The sequence below is a fragment of the Gasterosteus aculeatus genome, chromosome 10, assembly GCF_964276395.1.
Source record: "Gasterosteus aculeatus chromosome 10, fGasAcu3.hap1.1, whole genome shotgun sequence".
NCBI lineage: Eukaryota > Metazoa > Chordata > Actinopteri > Perciformes > Gasterosteidae > Gasterosteus > Gasterosteus aculeatus.
In genome coordinates, this window is record NC_135697.1 from 18256572 (window position 1) to 18262571 (window position 6000).

At 45.8% G+C, this 6000-nt stretch overlaps 1 pseudogene across 1 annotated transcript in view; it reads left to right on the forward strand.

Moving 5' to 3' along the window:
- Positions 1 to 6000, forward strand: part of LOC120826646 (semaphorin-6C-like) — a 30693-nt pseudogene that overhangs the window by 12836 nt on the left and 11857 nt on the right. The window contains exons 3-8 of the transcript XR_013451038.1: positions 2609 to 2807; positions 2985 to 3099; positions 3398 to 3455; positions 3861 to 3917; positions 4083 to 4184; positions 4846 to 4989. The product of XR_013451038.1 is annotated as a semaphorin-6C-like (transcript). The remainder of the gene's footprint in view (positions 1 to 2608; positions 2808 to 2984; positions 3100 to 3397; positions 3456 to 3860; positions 3918 to 4082; positions 4185 to 4845; positions 4990 to 6000) is intronic.

Below are 6000 nucleotides of genomic sequence, written 5' to 3' on the forward strand. Positions count from 1 at the left end.
CAGGTCGACAAAAAGCAGATGTAATCTGTATAAAGTCTCTCCCACACACACAGACACACACACACACACACACACACAGTCAGTAACAGAGTGTGTGTGATATCAGAGGGACAAATGGAGCTCAGATCCGATGTGTTCTCAGCTCTTCGCTCGGCTGCTCTGGACTGCAGTCAATTTAACCAGAGTGTGTGTGTGAGTGTGTGTGTGTGCGTGTGCGTGTGTGCGTGTGTGTGTGTGTGTGTGTGTCTGTGTGTGTGTGTGTGTGTGTATCTGTGTGTGTGTGTGTGTGTGCGTGTGTGTGTGTGTGAGCGTTTGTATGAATATCTGAGTATTTTGTTATTATTTTGTATCTAAAGTATAAATGAAACAGCTGCTCAACTTTGTCCTCTGTGTGACAGAGACGTCTTCCCCCTGGTCCGTCTTTCCGTCTGTCTCTCGTCTCTTGTTTGTCCCCCCGTCCCTCTGAAAATAGCTCCTGGCTCTTTGAGCTCTTAGAGATGTAATTGGCTCGGGTGGATGAGGGGGGTCTCCATGGCAACCAGTATCCACGGAGAGGAGACGAGACGTCTCGTTAGTGTGAAAGGGTCACAAACGTCTTCAGTTGTCCCTGAAGCTTCGTCACTTTGTTCCCCTTTAATGATGAAGACTTATAATCAATAAATGAATGCAGAAGTTGTTTAAATACAACGAGAAGGTTCATGAGGAAATTCCATATTTTTGAATAAAGTAAGAATGTAGCTGTTCATTGAACGGGAACAGCTGCAAGATTAATGTTTTTATAAGAATTGAATTAATAAACCGGACTTTCTTCAATTTTGAATATTCTAAGGAAATGATGTACACACACACACAGACACACACACACACACACACACACACAGGCACACACACACACACACACACACACGGAGCAGATAATCCTGCGTAATCCTTTAACCGTCTGAGGTCTAGTGAGCCACAGCATGACTTCCTGTCTCATGGGTGGACCTCTCTTCTTCTGTGGTGTCTGAGACAAAATCAGAGGTCCACCTCACCGTAGCACCTTGGCTCCTCCCATCTGTGATGCCATCAGGGGGTCTGTGCTTTATTCTTCTGCTGTCAATCAGTCCTGATTTAACGTGAGCACATTGATCTCCATGGCAACCGTGTGACTTGGGGATGGTCGAGTACACGTCCACGCCGTTTACTAAAAAGTGTAGTTAACTACAGAACTTTAGACAAAACACCGTTTAATGGCCGTGGAGGGAGACGGAGGAGCGACAGATGGAGGAGGCGCTCAGTCCCCCTGAGGGATCAGACCGCCGGGTTTACCAGGACTAACGGCGAGCTGTCCTCCCCGTCACTGTCACCACGGCGACTGTAGCCGACGTAGACGAGTCGGTTATTGCAGTCATCCATAGATATTGGTAATAGGTAATGTGGTCAACATACCTGCACCGCGTCCCCCCTCCCCGACCACCTGTCAGTCCCCCAGACAGGTTCAGAGTTCACACTAGGTCTGTGCTGACCTTTAACCTCGCGGGGAACGCACCAATTACGTAGTTGAGTGTTTCCTTTGTTCTCTGACGGTCACATCTCTGTTTACTTCCTGTCTACCTTCCGTCTGTTCACACGCTGTGAGCGTCGCTCTGAGCCGTTGCCGTGGTGACAAGGAGGGAAGGGTGAAGGAAAGGAGAGGAGGCGACAAATGGCGTGATGCAGAAGTTCATCTGTTCTTCTTCTCTCATGTCTGTAATTGACCTCCATTCAGTCTCCTCCAGCCTCCCATTGATTCTCATTCATGTTGTTTACTCTCATTCTCTGCAACACACACACACACACACACACACACACACACACACACAGATACACACACACACACACACACACGCGCACACATTCACCATTCTAGTTTACTTTTATTTTATGTCCAACTATTGATCATTAGAAAGAGAAGTTTGTAAATGGCGCCGATGCTGATCTGTTGACGTGAACAAAAAGGCGGGAACTCTCCTCTCTGATGTCATCACGGACATCTGACTGATTTATCAATTAATGTGAAGAAGAAAGAAAGAAACTGCACCAAACCAAACCAGCATCAATACTGACATGCCATGGCTAATGCTAATGCTAATCCACATAATTGATTACAGGCTTTGCTCTGTGATCCGGCAGGTTAACACGGAGCTAACTGCCGGGCTAAATGCTAATCCCTCACAAGATATAGCTGGAGACATTACATTACATGTCATGTCATTTAGCGGACGCTTTTATCCAAAGCGACGTACAATAAGAGACACACACACACACAAACAGACAGACACACACAAACACAACAGACACACACGAACACAACAGACAGAGACACACAAACACAACAGACACACACAAACACAACAGACAGACACACACAAACACAACAGACAGAGACACACAAACACAACAGACAGAGACACACAAACACAACAGACAGAGACACACAAACACAACAGACAGACACACACAAACACAACAGACACACACAAACACAACAGACACACAAGAACACAACAGACAGACACGAACACAACAGACATGCATTGCGATATTTCCTCCTTAATGTCTTTGACCTCTCTGTCTCTCCTCGTAGCCAACACCCCATCATGACCTGCTGACATCATCAAGCCACGCCCCCCCCGCACCCTCTCAGCCAAAAATGGGGCCGACCAACTGGCTTTCGCCCTGGCGGCCGCTGCTGCTGGTCCTGACTTCCTGTCTCCTGTCCGAGTCGGCCTCCACCACAGACTTCCCCAAGGACCTGGAGCCCATCGGCGAGGTCACATCGGAGCGTGAGTACGCCCTCTGTCGCCGTGGCAACGGATTGTTTTCATAGACGTCCCGCTTTTTTAAAAAGAGGAGAACGGACGGCGTTCTCCTCTTCTATAGGACCAGAGGAGTCAACCACTGGTGGTCACGAGGGAGAAGAAGAGTCATTTCCCTCTATGACTGAGTGTCCTTCTCTGCAGAGTCCCACCTGTTTCCAGGCTTTCAGAGTCTGCTTCAGGACAACGACACTCTGCGTCTTGGTCTGGACTTCCAGAGACTGTTACGCGTCAACCACATGTTGTACATCGCTGCCAGGTCGGTCCACACACACACACGCACACACACACACACACACACACACACACACACACACACAGGGTTAGCTCTCCTGAATTAAAACTCCATTTAGATGTTTTAATATAACAGAATGGTTCTTGTGTGATTTTCTTGACATTTCTCATCCTTTGAGAGCAGGACGTTATTTTATCTTCTATTAATCATAGACACTAAAATATATATATAAGTTAATGTTTAAATATAACCTGAATATGAGCATTAGTGGAAACTAAATGACTTTTCTTCTCGTGTGTTCGACGTGCTGCTCTGGACTCAGGGACCACGTGTTTGCAGTGAACCTCACCACGGCTTCGGAGGACTTCGTCCCTCAGCTGGTGAGTAAAGGGTTTGAGCAGACTGAAGAACCCGCTGGACCTCTGGAGCACAGATGAACCGTGACGTGATGTTTGGATCCACGGCTCTTTGTTCACGCCGACGAGTCAGTCCAAGTGACTGCAGGTGGAGATCTTGTCCACCAGCGAGACGGGGACAGTGTTTGAAGGCCTTAATGCTCTGCTGGCGTGTCCAGATGTTACTGGCGTTACCTGGTTAGCCAGGCAGGCTAACGCTCCTCCAGAGGGTCAAAGGTTGACAGTTATCGTAGCTGGGTTATCATTCCAAGGAGCTTGATGAATCATGGAGTCCATAAAAGACTTCCTTTGTCTCATGATTTACTGCTGTGACTGTCACATTGAGCCCCCATAGAGCGAGACCCTGAGGCGCGTCCTCTTGTCTTCCAGAAGCTGACGTGGAGATCCACGGACGTCAGCAAGTGCACAGTCAGAGGGAAGAACAGCGTGAGTTTCCTCTTCCTGCCCCGAGTTCATTTTGACATCATTATATTGTGATTTATTTTGATCAATAACCAATCAGTTCATTCCCACTAAAGACAAAGTGAGAAAGCCTCTGTTGTGTCACTGGTCTCATGGTGAGTGTCCTCATGTCCCCGTCCCATTCGTTAGGACGAGTGCTACAACTATGTCAAAGTTCTGGTTCCACGTAACGACGAGACGCTGTTCGCCTGCGGGACCAACGCCTTCAACCCCACCTGCCGCAACTACAAGGTGAGCTCCTCAGCAGTGAAGATGTTTCAATGTGGGACCATTGTCCTTTCAAAATAAATGCAGATGTTTCAGAACTTATTTTATTGTCTTGTACTTGTACTGTGGGAGGTTCTCGGCGGCTAGCAGCTAGCCATGCTAACAACGGGGTCTCCTCAGACTCAAAGGTTTCTCATCTAGCAGAAACTTTTCAATATAAACTTTCACAAGAAACCAATCGGCACATCTTCTTGTTGGATTTTCCTTCCTGTTGGAACAAGTGTAGAAGTGCTGCGACTGAGGTTTCCTGAAGGAAAGATTTCACTTCTATGTGCTGATTACATGCAACAAATACACCACATGTCATTTATCTGACGCTTTTATCCAAAGCGACTTCCAATAAGAACATTTCCACCATAAGGACACAAACTCAGAAGAACAAGAAACAAGAAAGTGTGATTTCATCAAATAAGCCGATACAACTTGCTGTAGATAAGAACCATTATAAGTCCAATGTCAGTGCTGCAGTTAGTTGGTGTTCGGCTGTGTTCTGATGACATCATCATTGTGTCAGTGTATTATTGTTATTATTGTTATCAGCAGGGGGAACATGCAGAAGCTCTGAACTAGAAGTGTGTATTTGTATCCGTGCCGGTACTGCGTGCCGTGTACTCTGCCCCCCCAGATGAGGTCTCTGGAGGGGTCGGGGGAGGACGTGGTGGTCAGGCTCGCTGTCCCTTCGAGTCGGGGCAGTCCAACGTGGGACTGTTCGCCGGTGAGTTCTGCTCACGTCTACTCGTACCCACCGAGTACCACACCAACACCTCAAGTAAAAGTGTGTACTGTCAGTGAAAGGATTCTCTGCTGCATTAACGTGTATTTTACAATGTACAATGTACATTCTGTCAGAGCAAAGTATATACAACTATTAGTACTACTAGTATATTAGTGTTTTAGCATTGTGACGATGCATTTTATAACTGAGAGGTACAGTATAAGTACCTCATGTACCTCTCATAGGTAGTAGAGTATAAGTACCTCATGTACCTCTCATAGTAGTAGAGTATAAGTACCTCATGTACCTCTCATAGGTAGTAGAGTATGAAGTACCTCATGTACCTCTCATAGGTAGTAGAGTATAAAGTACCTCATGTACCTCTCATAGGTAGTAGAGTATAAAGTACCTCATGTACCTCTCATAGGTAGTTGAGTATAAAGTACCTCATGTACCTCTCATAGGTAGTAGAGTATAAAGTACCTCATGTACCTCTCATAGGTAGTAGAGTATAAAGTACCTCATGTACCTCTCATAGGTAGTAGAGTATAAAGTACCTCATGTACCTCTCATAGGTAGTAGAGTATAAAGTACCTCATGTACCTCTCATAGGTAGTTGAGTATAAAGTACCTCATGTACCTCTCATAGGTAGTAGAGTATAAAGTACCTCATGTACCTCTCATAGGTAGTAGAGTATAAAGTACCTCATGTACCTCTCATAGGTAGTAGAGTATAAAGTACCTCATGTACCTCTCATAGGTAGTAGAGTATAAAGTACCTCATGTACCTCTCATAGGTAGTAGAGTATAAAGTACCTCATGTACCTCTCATAGGTAGTTGAGTATAAAGTGCCGCATGTACCTCTCATAGGTAGTAGAGTATAAAGTACCTCATGTACCTCTCATAGGTAGTAGAGTATAAAGTACCTATGTACCTCTCATAGGTAGTTGAGTATAAAGTACCGCATGTACCTCTCATAGGTAGTAGAGTATAAAGTACCTCATGTACCTCTCATAGGTAGTAGAGTATAAAGTACCTCATGTACCTCTCATAGGTAGTTGAGT